The 19,267-nt window shown below is 51.6% G+C and overlaps 1 protein-coding gene across 2 annotated transcripts in view; it reads left to right on the forward strand.

Moving 5' to 3' along the window:
* Nucleotides 1–282: 282 nt before the first annotated feature.
* Nek6 (NIMA related kinase 6) overlaps nucleotides 283–19,267 on the forward strand; it is a 71,673-nt gene continuing 52,688 nt past the window's right edge. The window contains exon 1 of one of the 2 annotated variants that reach the window (XM_032903225.1): nucleotides 283–394. The gene's annotated coding sequence lies outside the window, so the exon portion shown is untranslated. Of the gene's footprint in view, nucleotides 395–12,861; nucleotides 13,005–19,267 lie in introns of those variants that run through there. The other variant, XM_032903226.1, reaches the window with a different exon arrangement.

Raw genomic sequence — 19,267 nt, forward strand, 5'->3', positions numbered from 1 at the left:
ATTTCAGTCCTGCAAGGGCTGTGATAGGAGCAATGTCGGCTGATGGGGAATTCATGGGTGTGGGGAAGGGTCCACAAGTTGGTTACCCAGCGAATCTGCATCTTATAGAGTCTAGAGCCCGCGCAGAGGGGTTCAGTGGCCAGGATTTGGAGTCTGAGCCTCAGTCTTCCAACCTGGGCTGGACGTTTAAGCACGGAGCGCGCCCCCGGCGCCCCCTAGCCTGCGTGGCGGCCGCGCGCACCGGCGCAGGGGGCGGCGCGGCCCCGCGGGGGAGGGCGGGCGCGCGGACGCGCGCAGAAGCGGCGGCTGAACCCGGCGGACTAGCTGCGGCCGCAGCGCCGCCAATTCGCGTGCGACTCGCGCTTGCCCGCCGCCGAGAGAGCCGCCAGCGCCGGTGAGTGGCCTGGGACCAGCGAGGGGCGCGGGCCAGGGCGTGGGGCCTTTACCCGAGGCGTTGTGGGCGCGCGCGCGTGCCCGGGGAGTCGGCGGGGACGCCCGCTGGAGGCCGAGGTATCTGCGGCGGGCTCCATCCGCCCCGCTGCGCGGGAGTGCGTGCGTGTGCACATCAGGGGCCCCGACTGTGAGTTTGGGGTGGACCGGTGCGTGTGGACTGGCTCCGCTTCGGTTTATCGGTTTATCGAGTGTTTACTGTGAATGCCAAGGAGTACGTGTGCCCACGTGTCTGAACGTTCCCGAGTGAGTGTGTGCACACGTGCACGGGCAAAAGTGTACAAATTCCATACGAGTGTGTGTTTAGGATCCAGGCTGAGCACTCCACACTGCAGGCCAGTGTGTGTGTGATGTGCCGGCTGACCCTGTCCGGAGAGGGTGCTGGGTCGGATTCTGTGAGTCTGGAACCCTGGGACAGACACGCAGATCCCCCAGGTTCTGATTCTGGTGAAAGCTGCTCAGTCCGGCCTTGGCAGGACTCTGCATGGCCACGCAGGCTGAGGAGGGGGCTGCGCTGGACTTAAATTGAGGTTTTCTAAATACGTCTTAGTTCCCTGGCTTTGTTCGTGGCTGTCTCTAGCTAGGCCAGATTTAGACTCTGCCCCCCATATCTAGGGGTTAGGCCCTAGGGAGACCCAGGGCCCTAGATACTTGCTCTCTCTGCCTGCTCCTCTAAGTTAATCATATTCCCCTGATTTATCTGAGCCCCAGAGGCAGTAACAAATGGGTGACAGCACGCTTGGGACACATCCTTAAGGGCTGTTCGTGAAGTTTTGATTGACAGTTTGTGCGTGTGTGTTTGAAAGTTTCAACGGCTTTAAAGCAAACTTTAGAAAGTTTCTGTTCAGAGTTTTACACCATTTGCAAACTACAGGTTGACTTATTGAGGGGAAAATGTCCTCACAGGAGTCTGGTATGTGTAAAAGGGCATGTTAAAAACCCTGTTGCTAATGGGAGAAGAATTTCATTGAATGGGTGCCTGACTCCCAACAGGAGGAACTTAACCAGTGAACTTTGGACATCATCTTTCAGCAGACAAAACCTGGAAGGAAACAAAAAAAGACCCACGTTCTTTTTTTTTTTCCTCTTTGTCCTGAAAACTGGAGAAGAAAAAATATCCCCACCTTCTGGATGGGTTGAAACTGTTCCCCTCCCCCATCAGGCCCAGGCTCTCCCTGGATCCCCCACCCCCAAATAAAATATGCCTGCGGGGAGCGGAGGAGTGAGTCACTCCCTGGCAGAGGGCCCCACGGCAAACATTTGGGAAGGTTCTTGCCTAACTTCCCAGAAGAAAAGGCCTGGGATTTAAAATGGTCCCTGTGGTTGTGAGCCTGTGAGCCCCGTCTGCTTCAGAGATGACTACAAAAGTCATTTGCTATCTTTAAAAAGCCCAAGTCTCAGACTTAGGTGTTGGCCGGCCAGGATTTAGAGCCGTTTAGGTTCCCAGAAATGGAGATGCTGACCTTTCCAGGTGGCACATGGTGCGGGAAAGGAGGAGGGAAAGGAGTTGGATCCTTTACGGACTGTGTGCTGAGAGAGGTTCTGGGGGTCCTTAACTCTCCTGCTATTCCATTCTGTTTTGGGGTTTGTGCCCAAGGCATCTGAATCATAGAAAGATCAAATGTGTCCCAGGCTACGAGAGAGAGGGTGGTGGCCAAAGTCTGAGCCACCTGCCTGCCTTCTAGGCCTTCCTCCTTCACTGAGCCCAGGACTTGACATTTGACTTCCTAAGGTGCACAGCCTGGGCACTGAGGACTTGAACACTCATGTCCGCGTTAGGACTCACCTGTAAGTTGGAGGTTATTGTCTCTATTATCCGAGAAAGCAGACACCAGGGGAGATGAACTGGCTGGCAGAGTTCTGAGGAAGTAGTAGCACCATGACCCATGTCCACCATTATTGAGGATGTGCCTGGTGCTGGGCTTGGTACACAAGGTTTGAAGTTATTTTTTCTTGTTCCCACCGACATTGTAAGATGAGAACTGTTATGGTGTCCATTCTATAGATGACGAAACTGGGACATAGGCTATAGAGTGGCAGTAGACCCAGATTTTGAACCCAGACTTGTCTGGACAGAGTCTGTAAAATCCAGGTAAGTTGATAAATGGCAAAGTCAGGATTCTAGGACCGGCTTCCTTAACTTGAGGCACACCGGCTGGCTACCTTTATTGTGTTTTTGCTCTTCTAGCATGTTATAAAGCTCAGTGATTTATGACAGGCCAGGTTCTGCAGGCCTGCCTGGTTCCAGAATTTGGGGAGAGGTCCTCCCAAGTCTACCGAGCCACCAGAGTGAAGGTAATACACAGTCTTTGCAAGTGCTAAGGATGCCCAAACTGTTGTCCCAGGGAGAATACTATTTCTCTCCCTCAGGTTGGACCAAAGAGGGAGGTAAGGGTGGAGGACTTGGTGAATCATTCAAGATTAGATATGGGTTACAGCCAGGTGTGGTGGCCCACGCCCATAATCCTGGCTGAGGCAGGAGGATTGCTTTGAGTTCTGGGCCAGCCTGGACTCACATAGCAAGTACCAGGTGTCCCAGGATTATACACCAAGACCCCATTTAAATAAATAAATTGATTAAATAAACACATAGATACTGGTTGGAGACAAACCTGGACTCGGCCCCAGGAAAAGCCCAGCCTCTGACCTTGTAGGGAGATGGAGCGTGATCTCCTGAGAGCCTAACTCTCCATTCCAAATCTCTGACACGATCACTTTTGCAAAGACTCCTTGTCACCTGTCCTTCAGAACTGGGTCCGCCAGTTCACTTCCTCATTCATTTCCGTTTCTGGTGTTTCAGAAGAGGACCGTGTGTAAGTAAGGACCTGCGTGGTTTGGGCTGTGCCTGCCCAACTCTGTGTCCTCCAGGCCTAACAGGGAAAGGTCGTTCTGTCTCCCTTCCAAGAGTGTCATTTGCAGAGTGCTTTGCGATGCAATGCCTAAATGTAAGGTGTGAAGTAATAGATGGTATGGGACGGCTCAGCCACGGTGCTGGCATTGATAGATTCCTCTCCATCTGGCCTGTGATTTGCAGAGGTAAAAATAGGCCTCGTTTCTATGTTTTTATTTATCTAATTTAATTTTTGCTGATGTCATCATAGGCAGCAAAGTGCATGTACTTGGGAGTTTGCTAGCTCTTAGGACTGGGGCTGGTAGAGGAGGGAGATTGTGGAGGGGTCATTTAGGATGACCTGGGTTTCCATAAAGGGTTTTAAAACTTTTGAGTGGGTGATCTACTATGTTCTTAGTTCCGTCACCCAGGAAAGGTCATCTGTCTGTCCTTCCTTCCTTCCTTCCTTCCTTCCTTTCTTCCTTTCTTTTTTTGGAAACTTTCTCCCATTCCTGTCTGAATTTGGTAGCACACATAATCCATCCTCAGGCCAAACCTGTGGCCTTCTCAGACTCAAGGTCCAGACAGAAGTAGCACTGGGGCACATCCGTTAGTGGTGTAATTTCCTGTGCCATTAATCCTGGGAACTTGGACTTGAGCGTGTGATCTGGCATTTTGACATCTGCCACTCCAGCAGGACTTGCTATGCGAATACAGACCCACACATACAGGGGACTCCAGTTCTGCATTTTAATCCCCCACAGGCGACTTCTCACGCAGTCTGGCAGCTGAGGAGCTGGTCTCCTAGGCAGGCTTCTGGAACTGTGCTGGCTAGAATCGCAACATCCCCCTGAAACCCTGTTCACCACCCCTGGAGCAGTGCCCTGAGGGGGGCCTTCAGATTGCATGTGGGACCACTGGATTCATTTAGTTCCAAAGGCTTTACCCACGGGGAACTGCTCTTTCTCTTAGACTTCTATGTGCTGGTGACCTCATAGAAAAGAAAAAGGGGGCTTTGTGTAGGAATTTCAGCCAGTGTGAAGGAATGCGACAGGGAAGGGGTGGGTAGTTGCTGTGGGAAGCCTTAGGCGCCTGGCTTCTCCCCAAATTGTTTAACCCTCACATTTCAAAATCAGGGTGGCCCTGGAGAAAGATTCTTTCAAGGGGAGCCCTCCCTTGTTGCCCTGTCATCCGTCAGAGAGGCTCCTGGGGTGCTGCCTTACACACACACTGACTGCACTCTCAATGCAGGTGGCAGACAGGTGGCATTTGTTCAGGACCCATTCGCTAACACCTTTCCTTCCGCCGGGGGTTTCTGGGAAGGAATCTACCTACAAAGGGGCATGGTTACTTTCCAATGACCTGTTCTGATGTTCAGTGTCTCGCAATGCCAGGGAGAGCAGATCACCAGTGCATGGGGTGGAGGCGACCATAGGAGGCTACTCAGGGTGAACTTTGGGGGCGTTGGAAACTGCCGGGTGGTCGATTTTACAGAATGGAAACTGAGGCCCTGAAAGGGTAAGGTACTCATAATCAAATTTAGAATGTGAGCCTTGTCCGTGGAGAGAGGAGGGGTCAGTGGTTATCAGCATTGGCTGCTTTTCCAAAGGTCTTGGGTTCCATTCCCAGCACCCACATGGCAGCTTATAACCACCCCAGTTCCCAGGCGTCTGATGCTGCCCTCTTCTGGCCTCCAAAGGCACCAAGCAGGGACGTGGTGCACAGACAGACATACATACATGCAGGCAAAACACCCAGACATAAAATTTTAAAAATAAAGAATTTGCCAGACATAGTAGACGGCGGTGGTTTGGAAAGAGGTTGGATTTCAGTGCTGGCGTGGCCCTGTGGCACCTCCAGAAAAGGTTTGGGGATCTGTGTTTGTTTTCTTCCTACTCACTCACCACAGGGCTAGACAGTGAGCCCCCTCGGTTTGGGCATGAAGCTGGAACGTCTCTGAAGGCCTGTGAGCTATTTCAGGTGTGGTTGTTAGGAAGTGAGGCAGATGTTTTGTTAATTATTTATATAGCGTGGCCCACAGAGGTCTGTGTTAATAGGAGTGGTCATCACAGACCCCAGAGGGACCAGAGTCCTCAATGAGGACTCTCGGCCCACACTGAAGTCCACTGGGCCTGAGGGAGGCCACATGTATTGTGGGAGCCACCATTTGAGGCTGTTCAAAAGATGGGCAACTCTGATTTCCAGAATGGCTGTCCCTCTTTTGAGGAAGCTTTTGAGGAAATTTGTCCAGTTCCTTATACCTGAAGCCCACTAGGCTTATGAGGAGAGGAGAGGCCAATCGGCTATGGAGAGCCACTCCCTGACAGAGATTCAGGCTTCACTCAGGCCCAGCCTCCACTGCCATGTCCATCCAGTGGGCTGTGTGTGCCAGGCAGCAGCTTCCGCTTCTCCTCACATGGCAGACTGACCTTCGAATATAGATACTGAGAAGTACAGCGTCTGGGACAAGGGCCTTCTCTGAAAGGCCACTGAGCATGAGGGCTGTGAGCTTCTCAGAGGGGAGGGGCAAACCCACCCTGCCTTCTGTGTGCACAGAAAGGGATCTGCTCAGGAGTCGTGCTGAGAAAAGCAGCTCATAGAGAATATTCAGACGAGACGAGTCTGTGGAGTGAAGGCAGGTAAGAGTGCGAGGGCCTGGGAGGAAGGGGTGTGAGGAATAAGTCAGGGCTAGGTAAGTGCAGGGTTCCTCTTGGGGTGACAAAAATGGTTGGAGCTAGGTGGCAGCTATGATTGTGCGTCATTATGAATGTACCAGATGTCAATTTACAACGGTTAATTTGGGTATCGTTCAAATGATAGAACACTTGCCTAGCATGCATGTGTGAAGTCCTGAGTTGGATCCCCCAGCAACACACACACACACACACACACACACACACACACACACAGAGAGAGAGAGAGAGAGAGAGAGAGAGAGAGAGAGAGAGAGAGAGAGATTAATTTTATAGGATTTTAAAGGGAAAAGCAAACCAGAAGAGATTCTGCCCATCTCCTGCCCCATTTACAGATAGGAATTGTGCAGTGCAGGGAGCATGCCTGGCCTGAGATCCTACATAGCTGTCCTGTGGCTTCAATAGGGTTGTTCTCCCAGCTTCCAAGCCGTGAGTCCTGTCGACTGGGCCTGGGCTTGCGAGTGAGGCAGAGCGTCTGCAATCGGAAGCAGGCTGAGTGGACTCTGGTCTCGAAACTGGAGAGACCCGTGTTGGCTAGCATGTGACGCACCCATGTACGCACGGGAGAAACACATCCTGGAGAGATGGTTCAGTGGTAGTTACGGGCTTGCTCTTGCAGAGGACTCCTGTTCAGGTCTCAGCACACATCGGACAGCTCATACGTGCCTGTAACTCTAGTTCCAGGGGATCAGATGCCCTCTTCTGGTCTCTGGGCACCTGCATCTACATGGCACCCAAACGGACAAGCAGATACACATATGCGAGAGCGCGCACACACACACACACACACACACACATAAAAATAAATTTAAATATATTTTGAGACAAGATCTTAGCTGTAGCCGGTGTGAAACTTCCCTGTGCTTGGCCTTTGGAAGTGTTCGCTGTGTGGGCTGGGAGAGGGTAACGAAATCTGACCTTCCGACTAACTGGAAGAAACACCATGTACCACGGTCCTGTGCTGACAGTATACGGTGTCAGTGGTCTATTTCTTTCAGTTGGGAATGCCATTCCATAGGGCAGGACTTGGTGTGTGGCCACCGTGTGTCCTCAGAACGTGTCACACAGTTAGAGCAGGATTATCAGAATATTTCTGCACTCCAGCATGATGACATGGGTGTTCAGACATCCCAGATCTGGGGACATTTCAGATTTTCAGATTAGGGTTATTCGATTGGTAAAGTCCACGCAATATTCCAGAATTCAGGTCTGATGTCTGAAGCATGGGGTTGGAGAGGCGACTCAGTGGTTAAGAGCACCAGCTGTTCTTCCAGAGGACCCAGGTTCAATTCCCAGCACCCACATGTCAGTTCATAACCATGCGTGACTCCAGCTCCAGGGGATCTGACACCCTTTTCTGACTTCCATTGGCATGAGACATACAATTGGTACACAGACACTCATGCAGGGAAGGAATCCATACACCATATACGTAAATAAACAAATAAATAAAATCTGAAACATTCCTTGTCCCAAGCATTTCAGATAAGAGACACTTAACCTACAGGAGGAACCTAAGCCTAGAATAGCTTGTACCTCCCGAGTTATGGAATCTCCTTCCTGGGGCACTTCTTTGTTCAATGTCTGTACAGGAGGGCTTGGGGGGAGGCTCATGCCTCTCAAAGTTGGTTTTAATTTTGTTGGGGGTGCTGGGGATGGCACCCAGGTCTCCCCCACGCCATGATGGTTACACTCCATGCCTTAAACTGTGTTTCTTTTCAAGTAGGCATTGTTGTTTAGAGGGAGTGTCCTTCGTGAAGTGGCTTTGAGAAAAGGAAGGAGTTAAACTTTCCAGTGCAAGTTCTAGAGTTGCTGATCCCCAAGTGGGCATGATCCCCAAAGCTACCTTAGCCCAGAAATGGAGGAACCTGGTGTGATAAGAGGAAGCCACTCTCTTGTTCTTTTGGTCTTGCTGGATATCTACATGGTAGCAACTCTGAGTACCACATGGCAGCAGACAGCAGAGGCAGGAAGCCTGCCCCAGGGGTTTGGAGGATGCTGCAGCTCCCCTGAACTGATTTGTCAGGCCCTTAAGCATGCACACACTGTGGCTGTGACGCAGAGAAGCTACCGTGTATGTTTTGTTCCTCCTCTGCAGGAATCCCACTGGTCCTTTTTGTTTACTTTCAATGCCAGCCTCCTCGGCTAGTCTGTAAGAATAAAGCTGGAGTTCGTCTGTGCAAAGCCTGGGAACAGGGTTGGGACGGTGGCTCTTGGAGCCAGCCTGGTGGTGACAGCATGGTACGTGGTTTTCTGTGAGGAGTGAAGGGCAGTGGGTCCTGTGCTGCCCTAGGCTTGGCATTAGAATCTTTAGCAGGCAGGTTCATGGTGCTATTCAGCCCAGGCTGGAAATAGCCACCTAGGGAAACACAAGGGATCAGATACGTCCCTCTATCCCTCTTCCTAGGCAATGCAGAGGGAACGATTGTACCTTCAGCTAACAGCTGTCTTTTATATATATATTTCTGGTATCCTACACCCTCTGTCATTGATCATCTATAGGTTAGGCATAGCGTGACCCCACTTTTCTGTTCTCTTAAAGGGCAATGATGAGTTAGGGTATTTTAGTGTTGGCTTGGGACAGGAGAGGCTGTCCTAAAGAAGCATTCAGCTTCTGGCATGTGAGTTTCTGGATCCTCTGATGGCTTGTGGGGCAGCGTCTCTGAAATCACACACTGCTGAAAATTCCTGCAACATATGGCCACAGTGATGTGCTAATGTTAGCAATCGAGATACTTAATTACATAGGAAAAAAAAAAACCTTTTCCTACTCGCAAGGGTTTACTGGAGAGCCTATATGTCTCAGGCCTGAGGGTCCTGCACAGTTTAAATCAGACTGGCAGATGGGGTATCATTATCGTGTATGAATTTATTATCTAATAATTATTTTTTAATTTGGTCACAATTTTATCTGGCAACTTCTTTAATTGTTATTTATCCATCTACATTGGATCCATCCTAGTTTGTGCTTGACCTGATACTGGGACCCGGGGACAGAAGGAAACAGGAGTCAAGTGGGCCTGAATCTTTGTTGTGTACCACAGTGCCCAGGTGGTGCTGTGGGCTGTGGTGTAATCTGCATTTCCCAGTGGGCACTGTGAGAAGTGTATGCTTCCTACTGTGTGTACATCCATAAAGGCCGGCGGCGTGTAGACCACCCAGCATATACTGGTTTGATGAGCTCTTTGGGGCCTGGCTCTCTTCTTGTTAGGATCGACTGAATCAGCCACTGCTCACACGCCACGTGATGATGTCCCCTGAACGAACCAGAAACAATCCAGATGCCCCAGGAACCGATGTGAGAACAAGGCACCCCTTCACACATCGCGTCTCAGTTCAGCGTCTTGCCACCACCCAGCATTTTGAGACAGAATGTGAGATCTCGTGGTTGGCTAAATACATAAATATTTTATGTCTCGGTATTCTGAAAATGAAGCCCAAATGCACAGAACTGCTGCACATCAGTGCTATGGATCATATGTTATAATAATCTGATGACATGTTGTTTAAATATTTATGGACTGATGCGACATAACAATGGGGGGAGAGGGGCGTCTGGGAGCAGAGTCATGGCAGATGCTAGAACGGACGGAGCATATTCTCTCCATCCTGAGATGTGTCACGTGTCGCTGGGGTGTGGGGCAGTAGTGGTGGTTGACATTTATCGGTCATTTGCTGTGTGCTGTACCTGTCAGTGGCTTCATTTTATTTCATCATCACAGTACCCCTTGGAGGATGGGAAAATTAATAATGTCCGCGTTACAGACGGGAAACTAAGGCTCAGGGTAAGACGTGCAGCTAGGAACAAGCTATCAGGGTGACCTGATGCTGCACTTTAAGGTCTTACCACTGTGCCGTTCTTCCACGTGGGTGACAGGTCACATCAGTGCCTGTCCCTTCCCACTGCTCGGAGGACCCCTTACTACATGCTCCTTGGAATTTCCATGTCACAGGAAGGGATGGCTATGTCTGTAAAGTGACAGACGGAATCAAAACTGTGAGCATGGGCTGCTATGGTTGAGCGTGCGTGCCCAGCGCACATCCTCAGATGTTCTGCAGCTCTTTCTTTCTCATTTTTCATCCTTGGTTCTGCAGTTGTTACAGGAGGGTTCTCTGCAGATGGTCTCCCCTGGTGTCTTTAGTCCCCGGCCCCTGCGTTGGCCTCACCCCTTGCTGCAGGCCGATAAGTAAAGTTACCAGGTCCTCACTTCCTGCTCAGCTTTGTCACTCCTGCCTCCAGGGAGCCACCTGACTAGACCAGCCAGTGACATCATTCCCTGGTGACATCTGTTGGACATTCTCATGAGCGTCCTGTCCTGAGTTAGCGTGTTTTCTTAACCACTCACTGTCCAGGAAGCTCCCTCAGGGCACAGGCCTCAAGGTTGCCACCTCCATACAGGGCGCATAGACAGCCAACTGGAGTTCAACAAACAAGACTTTCAAAGCATCCTCTTGGAGGTAACAATCTCAGACTTGGTAGTGCCTTCCACTTTGCCGGGACTTTGTAGGTATTCTCAAGGCCCCTAGAACTGTAAAGTGCATGTCAGGATTGTGTCAGTGGAAGGTGAGAGTGACTGTGTAATTTGTGAGGCCCAGTGTAAAATTGAAGTGCAAGACCCCCCCATGTTAAAAGAATCAGCAAGGAGGGAGGGGCTGGGATGTGACTTGTCTAGCATGCAGACGACACACATGTGTGATTACAGCGTTCAGGAGGTGGAGGCAGGGGGATCAGAATTTTGGGGTCATCGCTGGCTACTATATGCCATGTTGTGGGCAGCCTAGGATGCATGAGAACCTATTTCAAACCTATTTCCGTCCTCACCCCCCAAAAGGCAACAAGAATCAGAAAACTGGCTTTTCCTTTCTTTGGTATTCGACTCCCCGCCTGTCGTGATTTTTATTTAATGTTTACTTCGTGGGCTCGGGAACTCTCAGAGTAAGTGCAGACCCCACCCTGTTGCTCCTTGTGGGGACCACCTGACTCCCACTCTGCCATGGGTGACAGGCTCACTGGGCACCTGTCCTTTGGTGGCAGGACCAATGTGTACTGAAGGTTCAAAGCCCACACCAGCCCCAGGGTTCTCCCAGATATCAAAGGTAATGCCAATAGTGAACCCGGAGAATGACAGGCCACACTTAGCTCCCTTCTGAGGACAAGGTTGGTTGTCCAGGATAGTTTCACAACTGTCCCTCTTAAACACCGTCTTCTCCAACAGAGAAGGTCCCCTTGTCAGTTCTCCCAGAGGAGGTGGGGTTGGGAGCCAGATCATTTAGAGGAAATGCTATCTTCATGCAGACCATGATCCCTGGAATGACCACTACCATTCAGCAAGCTGGTCTCTCTTCTCTGGGCCTCGTTTGCTAGACAGACCGTAGAGCCAGCCGTAGCTGGATATTATTACGTCCTGTCTGTGTTCCTGTCCTGGAGCGACAGAGTTAGCAGTGAAGTAACCGGGTTGCTGAGGAGAGATCAGAATTCGGGGGTCATCATTGTACCATGCCATGGACGGCCTAGGATTAGATTCTGTGGGAGGAGCCCCAAGCTGGATGCCCTTCAGAGACCCAAGACATCAGGAAGCTGTAGCTGATGCTTCTGCTAAACAGGGACTTGGTTCTAGTTTTGCAGTTAAGGGAGTTGAGAGCAGGTAACCAGGGGAGCAGAATGTTTAGCTTCTCAAAGGTCTCTGTGTGAAACTCTGGAGTGGGGAAATAAAACTTCCTTAGTTTCCACTATGCAGCCAGGGACCCAGCCAGATGCTGTGTGTGTTTTACCTTCATTTCATTGATTAGCCCTCCTGATCATGCTGCTGAACCCATTATTCAAATTAGGACAACTGAGGCTCAGTATCAGCAGGAAACCTTGAGCCAAAGCTATAAACCAAACCCAGGGCTTTAGGTCCCCAGCGTGCAGCCCACCATTACTGCTGGCATGGCCTCCCAGCCCTGCAGCCTGCCGTGAGTGTGGAGGTGGGGCACTCAGTGCTTCTGTTCTGCTCATGCCTCTGAGTTCCCACCCTGGCTTCTGGCAGGGAGCAGATTCCAGGGGTAAGCTCCAGCTCCAGCCATGCAAGACTCAGCCCGACCTGCAGCCACCCCTGCCTAGAGACGGAGGAGGTGGGCAGTGAATTTGGACAACGCTGGCGCAAACCATGCATCCCCACTTTGCCCACTGTAGCTCCTGATCTGTCACCTCCCCCCATGGGGCCCGAGTTTTCTTGTTTGCGAAGCCAGGGGTGATACAAGTTTGTTTGTTTGTTTGTTTGTTTGTTTGTTTGTTTGTTTAATTTGGCCCGCTGTTCCACGCCAGGTCCATGACTTGCTGTGTTGGCAAGCAGTGTAACCAAGTTACAGACCGATTGGCTTGGTAAGGGCTCCACTAGACTAGAGCTTGGTGGTACCTATGGTGTTCAAGTTGCTTTGAGACGCATGGTAGGTCACTCAGCCCCACCCCCTACCTCACCCCACCCCTCCCCACCCCCACCCAGTCTCCTTCCTCTCCTTTAGTCATTTATTTATCTGAATGAGTGGTGTCCTGTTCCACTGTTCAAAGACATGGTCGTGAGTCATGGGGACAAAGTCCCTGCCTTCAAGCAGCCGGTGTAAGGAGCCACGTTACTGCCTTGGAACACCCGGGAACTTCTGGAAGGGAGATGTCCTAGGGAACGGGTGGCTCTGTTTGGGGCTAGTGGGAGTCCCCAGCTTGTGGGGTTGGAGTGCCCTCAGGTCTTCGCTCCCTGCAGAGTAGCAGTGCTGTGTGGGATTTTTCTCACCCTCTGCCACTGGCCGTGGGCTGGGCTGACCAGGTGATAGTCACACTGAATCCTAGGTGTGGCTTGATGAAGTAGATGACATTTTAGTTCCATTTCACAGACGAGAGTGGGAGGCTGATCGTGGCTGGGTCATTTACTCAGTGTCACGCGTTAGGGCCTCAGTCAAGCCAGGATTTGAACCTAGGCCCTGGACTCCAAGCCTTCCCTTCTGACCTCTTCATACCTGTGTCCATGGGTGTCCAGATAGCAGAGGAGCCACAGGTACCTCTTGGGGCAGTGGGTGCCCTGCAGATGTGTGATCAGGGAGAATAGGGGCAAACTGCTTGTGCTGAGAAGTGAACCTTCCTGCACAGCCCAGGATTGCATTCGCTTCTTGTTGCAGGAGCTGTTGGGATGATGGGGTTGTGCTGGGATGAGGGGGCTGAGGCTTAAGGAGGCTCCCAGACGACTGAGGTCACACAGCCTCATGATCTGACCCTGTTCACGGCGTCTCTGTACCAGCACTGGCTTCTACCTTCTACCCCTGTTTGGAACCGAAGTGTGGCAGACACCTTAGTGAACTGGGAGGGTGGGTGTATGGAGCAAGCTCTTTGCATAGTTGTGGAAAAGGACACCTATGCCACTGCAGAAACACCTTTGAAATGCTGCTGATTGGGGTTGGGGATTTAGCTCAGTGGTACAGCGCTTGCCTAGGAAGCGCAAGGCCCGGGGTTCGGTCCCCAGCTTTTAAAAAAAAAAACCAAAAAAAAAAAAAAAAAAAGAAATGCTGCTGATTGCTGGGGCAGATGAATGACAGCGTTCTGCGTGTTTGTGCGTTTGTGATGGTGAGGGCGCTATGTCATATCCCAGGCAGGGTACACTAGCGCTTTATGGCATCCGGAACAGACAAGCCTTTTAGAAGAATTGTCTCCAGGGCTGTCCTATCCCACTGTTGGCAAACAGGCCTAAAACAGCCAGGGAAGCCGTGTTGGGTATTCACAAAGTGGGGGAACTGGCATTTAGACGCGCTTATTTAAAGCAGGAGTCAGGGAGACGAGAGGCTGAGCGGCTTGTCGCCCCACTGCAGCCTGGGAGCTGAGTCTTCAGGGTTTTCTTACCATTTACAGGTTTCGTTGTTGTTGTTGTTGTTGTATATTTGTAAAATGAGGCTTCTGCTGGCAAAAGCAGGTTTTAGCGTGTGCAGTGGTGCTTTCAAGACCTAATAAGGCCCCAAAGGAGGGTGAGTTCCAGCCACACTCTCCTCCCCCAACCCTCTGTTCCGTCTTGCCTCCTACACCGTGGGCACAGGGTACCATTCATCTTGCTTCCCATTAACAGAATTACTGCCATCACTTCTGCAGGACAAGATGGGCCCTTTGGAACTGCCTTGAGGACAGAGGCAGGATTGGTCGCCAGGCAGTTTTGCTTAGACAGGGAGTGAAAGAGAAAGGGAGAAGCAAGCACGGGCAGGACTCCCACACAGCATGGACTCCCCGGGTGATGAGGCTTGCAGGTTTTAGAGAAGGGGACCATCTGCTCATGTACCCTTAGGGGCTGTGACAGGGCATGTGATAGCTTAGCTGTAGCACAGGAGTACACAGATGTGGCCCTGCTGAGCGCAAAGGGAGGGAAGGGGAGCATCCGGCCTTTATGGGGTTCTCCTACATCCCCCACACTGTACTGGCCACCTTTGGGTACGTCTTGGGTTGTAGGAATCTTTGCGCCCATTTTCCAAAGAGCGGCAGAGGCCCAGAGTTACATAGCTCCTGAGTAGAGGTTCTGGGATATGACCTTCCCCTTCCCCCAAATGATTTTTCCATTTGGGAATACCCTTCCTGGAGGCTTCAGAAAGGAGCAGAATAAGAGCTCACCATCTGACTGTCACCAACTTGTCCCATCCTGATCATCCTACCTGATTCCTTGTGCAAGTGAATTGACATCTGGGGTTCAGTGTTGTGCTAGTGTTGACCCAGGGCCATGCTAAATTCCTATAGTCCGTTTGCACATCTGTGGGACCCTGAGAGTGAAGGAGGGAATCCCGAGCTATACCTGCACCCTATGTACCCGTTTGCTATAGGAGTAGCAATTATGTCACAGTGATGCCGGCTCAGATAGATTGATTGAGGTTGCCTGATATACCCAACTGAAGTGGCTTTGGAGACTGGGATGGATTAGTAATGTCTTCTGTGGCTCACCAGAAAGAAGAGAGGGCCTGACACTTTTACTGGTCTCTAACCTTAAGGGCGCTGTTGTTCTTGGTCAGAACTCCAGTTCTGTGTGACAGCACACAATTAACTCCAGGAGAGAGAGGGAGGATGACCTAAGCGCCCAGTTGGAAATCTATGGGTACTAGAAGGAAGGATTGATGAAGGCCTCCCAGCCCCTGAGAGAGCCATCAAGTGGAATTCTTCTACTGTAAATGTTTGTAAAAAGCATTTTTAAACTTCTAGGGATAAGGCTGAAGTGCCTACATATTTAAACCAGGTCTGTCTGCTGGGCACCACGTTTATTCCCTGAGTGCCTCTGAATAAATGGCTTTAGCTCTCAGCCCCGGTCTCCTCGTCCTTAAAGTGAAGTTCATTCTCCACTCATAGGACAGTGAGGAGGGGTGTCTCAGGGGATGGAGGACTTGGACTGCAGATCCATCAGTGACAAATCGGTATTTAGAGTCAGGCCCCGCCCTTTCACCTGCCTTGTGCCCAATTCTGGGCTCCTGTGCTGGTCTTGCATCTCAGGAATTTGGCTTAGGCAGTACTGCTCTGAGGTGGACTGAACAGGACCATGCCGCCCCCTTCTCCTTTTATGCAACCCTGGCCTCCAAGGATGGTTTTTTTTCCCTCTCCCGGACTTGGGGCTCGTCTATGGCTAGGACAAGCCCACTTCCTGTGTGATCCTGAACGTAGGCTGGTGCAGCTTTCCATGACAGCCCCCAAGGAACTAGCAGTGTATCCAAGGCCTGGTTTCCAGGGGAGCAGCTAAGCCTGGAACTCTTGCCTCCAACTCTAAGGGTGATAAATACGAAAGCCTGAGACTCAGTCCTCATAACCACAAGGTACACTGCCCCCGAGGCACAGCCAGCTAGGGTGCCTGCAGGTTGGTGACATAGGTTATCCTCTAGCCTACCACACTGCCCAGCGTAACCCTGTGGGCCCCTGGCATTGTCTAAGACACTCCAGGCCAGCCGGGGTGGGAGGTGGGGATGGATGGATGACCCTGGCCCAACCCCAGCACATGCAGTAAGCACAGATGGGTGCTAAGGCAGTACAACTCATAGAGTCCCACTGCTATACCTGGATTTCCAGGGGATTCTGTTTGTCTGTGTTTGAGAGAGGGTCTCATTTTGTAGCTCTGATTGGCCTGGAACTCTCTTTGTAGACCAAGCTGGCCTTAGACTCATAGATCTACTGCAAGGAAACTCTTTGGAGCAGAGAGTGGAACTCCACCTGTGGTGAGAGGCCATTGGGCAGGTTTGGAGCCAGGACATCATAGTCTGTGGCAGCTGGGGGCAGGGCACTGCGGACGCTAGGCTGGAAGGGACAGGTAGAGGACAGAACTGGCCCAGAGTGAGGGGTGGGTTGGGAAGCCTTTGAGCCCTGAGTGGGACTACAGACCACATCCCATCTTCCCTGTGGTTTACTCGCCCTGGGCCGTAGGGCCAGTGATGGAGGGCATTGCCTCTCACCTTACGATGTTCCTTATCTGTGGATTCGGGTGAATCAGGTGCCGCAAGAGTCACAGGGAGAAGGAAATGGAAATCCCAGCAAAACAAATCCCTACGGCAAGTCAAAGGGGCCAAGAGTCCTCAGTGATAGCATGAGCCCCATTGTGTGTCCTGGGGTGTGTCTCGAGGCAAGGGGGCTCCACCTGACACCCCACAGTTGACAACTCTCTTAACAGTATGCTATTTGTATATCAATATTTGCCGTATTTAAACCACGTCAGCTCCTCCCACTAATGTTTTTATCAGCACATCGGCCAGGGCTTTCACACGCTACTGGTTGGTTCTCGTCCCTGAACAACTTACTATTTAGTTATGTGTTGCTGGGGATGGGATAAGGTTTTGCTGCATGGTTTAGATTGGTCTGCCACTCACTGTGTGCCCTGGCTGACCTTGAATTCACAATTGTTTATTTAGTGGTGTTAGGGTATGGGGTGGTGGCATGAGGAGTCAGTCAGTTCTCCCTTCTGCCACGCCGCCTCGCCAGGCTGATGCCCAATCTTGAAAGTGAACCCACAACTGGAAGAGATGGGGTAATTTTCCTAAAGCCACACAGCAAGGAGGCAAGCCCTCAGCCGTCTCCTCTGGAAGACCCTGGGCTACACCCGTCCAGAACCAGTAGCTTTAAGCAGGTGCAGCTTTGTATAAAGGCCTGTCAAGCAGCTAGCGTCTCCTGAGATGGGGCCGTATAAGAGGCCTTAGGTGTTGAGCCTGAGAATGGCCACTTTATCTGGGAGCCTTAGTGGTCCATTAGGGAGAGGGGTCGGTCATGGACTAGCCAGGATGCATAAAACTGATGTCCCAAAGTCTGTTCATGGCTGGGGCTGCTCTCACTCTGCAGGAGATGCCACTCATCTGGGTGTTGGGTGGGAGGCCCCTCACCTCGGTTCCCTCAGTCACACTCAAAGCTTTCCTGTGAAAAACAAGGTCCTCTCCAACTTGCTGGGGACCATGTGAAAACAACTGATAAAATATGTAAAGCTCACAGCAAAGGAAGAGAAACACCATGGGTGTGTTAATTTTCCTAAATCCGGACTTCTGCATGTTTTCTCCCCCAACCCCACAACCTTCCCTCCCCCCCACAACCCCAATCATGGAAGCTGTCTTGACTCCAAGGGATAAGAGAAGCCAGAGATGATGGGAGTGTGTCAGCCAAGCCCTGGCTGTGCAAGCCGCCTGCCTCTGAGGCATTTAATTTCCCAACGGTGTCACCAATCTGCAGGCACCCCTAGTCGGCCGTGCCTCCCGGTGGGAGTGGACCATGTGGTCCTGGTGACTGAGTCTCGGCCTCTTGTATTTATTTACTGTTTGTCTCTAGAAGAGTCTGAGGTCATGCTCTCAGAGCAGTTGCTCTGGGGCTTACAACCCACCTGTGCTTACTGCATGTGCTGGGGTTGGGCCAGGGTCATCACTGTTCCAGCTCCCCACCCCCACTGGCCTGGAGTGTCTTAGACGATGCCAGGGGCTCACAGGGTTACTCTGGTGGTGTGACAGTATAGCAGGGTAGATGATAGCTTGTTAAGATAGTCTTGCCGGTGAGAGAACGGGAAGCTGAATGGTGGTGAGAGCAATGTTTGCTGTTCTGTGTGCCTGCTACATACAGCGGCTGGAACCTTCTGGTGGGCCAGCCTCGGGAATAGCTTTCCTGCCAAGGAGTTGGGAGTCTTCTGGAATTAGGCTGTGCTGGGGCCCACCCCCCTCCCAACCCCAGGGTCCCCTGGGACACAGTAAGACTAGTTGGACTCCATCCTAGTCTACTCAGGGGACCTGCTCCTGTGTTGTGTCACATTGTGTCCCAAGTCGTTTGCAGCGTGATCCATTTAACTGTCCCAGTGACCCCGGGAGGCCAGGTCCTCTGATTTCCCCCACCTGACTCAGTCCCAGTCCTTATCTCCTCCTGCCTGCCTGAATGACAATGTCTGTTGGCATCTATGTCTGTCTCCCTCTAGGAAGGCTGAGCATTCTCCATCATCTCAAGCCACGTTGTGTCCCTAGCCCCTCAGGCACGATCCTTTCAAAAGAAAAAAAAAAAGATGGCAGAGTGAGTTACGTATTGTCTCAGAAGGATCACTGAGCCCTCCTGGAGGACAAGTGGACCCTCAGTCACAACTTTAGGGCCCCTTGGGAGCCCTTGCCTATCTAGCCTCAGCTGCTCCCCCCTCCCCAACTTTGAGCTTGGAATTCTGAGTGTGCCTGCCTGTGTCCCCACACTGTCACACTGCCCAGAGAAACTTCAGGTCCACGCTTGTGGCTTGGTACTGCTCTCAAGTGTGTCCTGTGACTGCTACAAGAATCTGGGCATTTAGCCCAGAAAAGAGTGTGTTTCTTGGCTTCCTGAGAAAGGGGCCCACCCTGCCCCTCTTGGGGCACACAGAATGGAAAGAGGGCAGATGGGCTTTCAAGCCCTGGGAAGCCACGCTGCACCAGACCTTATCATCTGAGGCCACCTGCTGCCCTGTGCCCATTGGCCCCAGCTGGGGAGTGTGTCCTGGTATGGGAGCTTCTAAGGGAAGGAACACAGCTCCCTTTGCTCTCTGGTTACCGCAGGGCAGATATGGGTGTAATGTTCTCAAAGCCCAGGGTGACCCTTGTCCATTGGGTCATCAGGCCAACAGGGCCACATGTTTTGAGAGCTCCTCCCTGAGCACGAGGCATCAGGTCCCACGCTCTGCAGGGGCCAGGCTTGGGTTTACAAGATGAGTTTGAATGGAGCTGGAGATGCTGGGCCCTTAAGTCCACACATTGTGAGATTTCACAGTTGCTTCTTGTCACTAGAAGGGCTCATGCTTTTCCTTTTTCTCCCCCACTGCCTTGACCTGGGGCTGGC

Source organism: Rattus rattus, chromosome 5 (assembly GCF_011064425.1).
Source record: "Rattus rattus isolate New Zealand chromosome 5, Rrattus_CSIRO_v1, whole genome shotgun sequence".
In the NCBI taxonomy this organism is placed as follows: domain Eukaryota; kingdom Metazoa; phylum Chordata; class Mammalia; order Rodentia; family Muridae; genus Rattus; species Rattus rattus.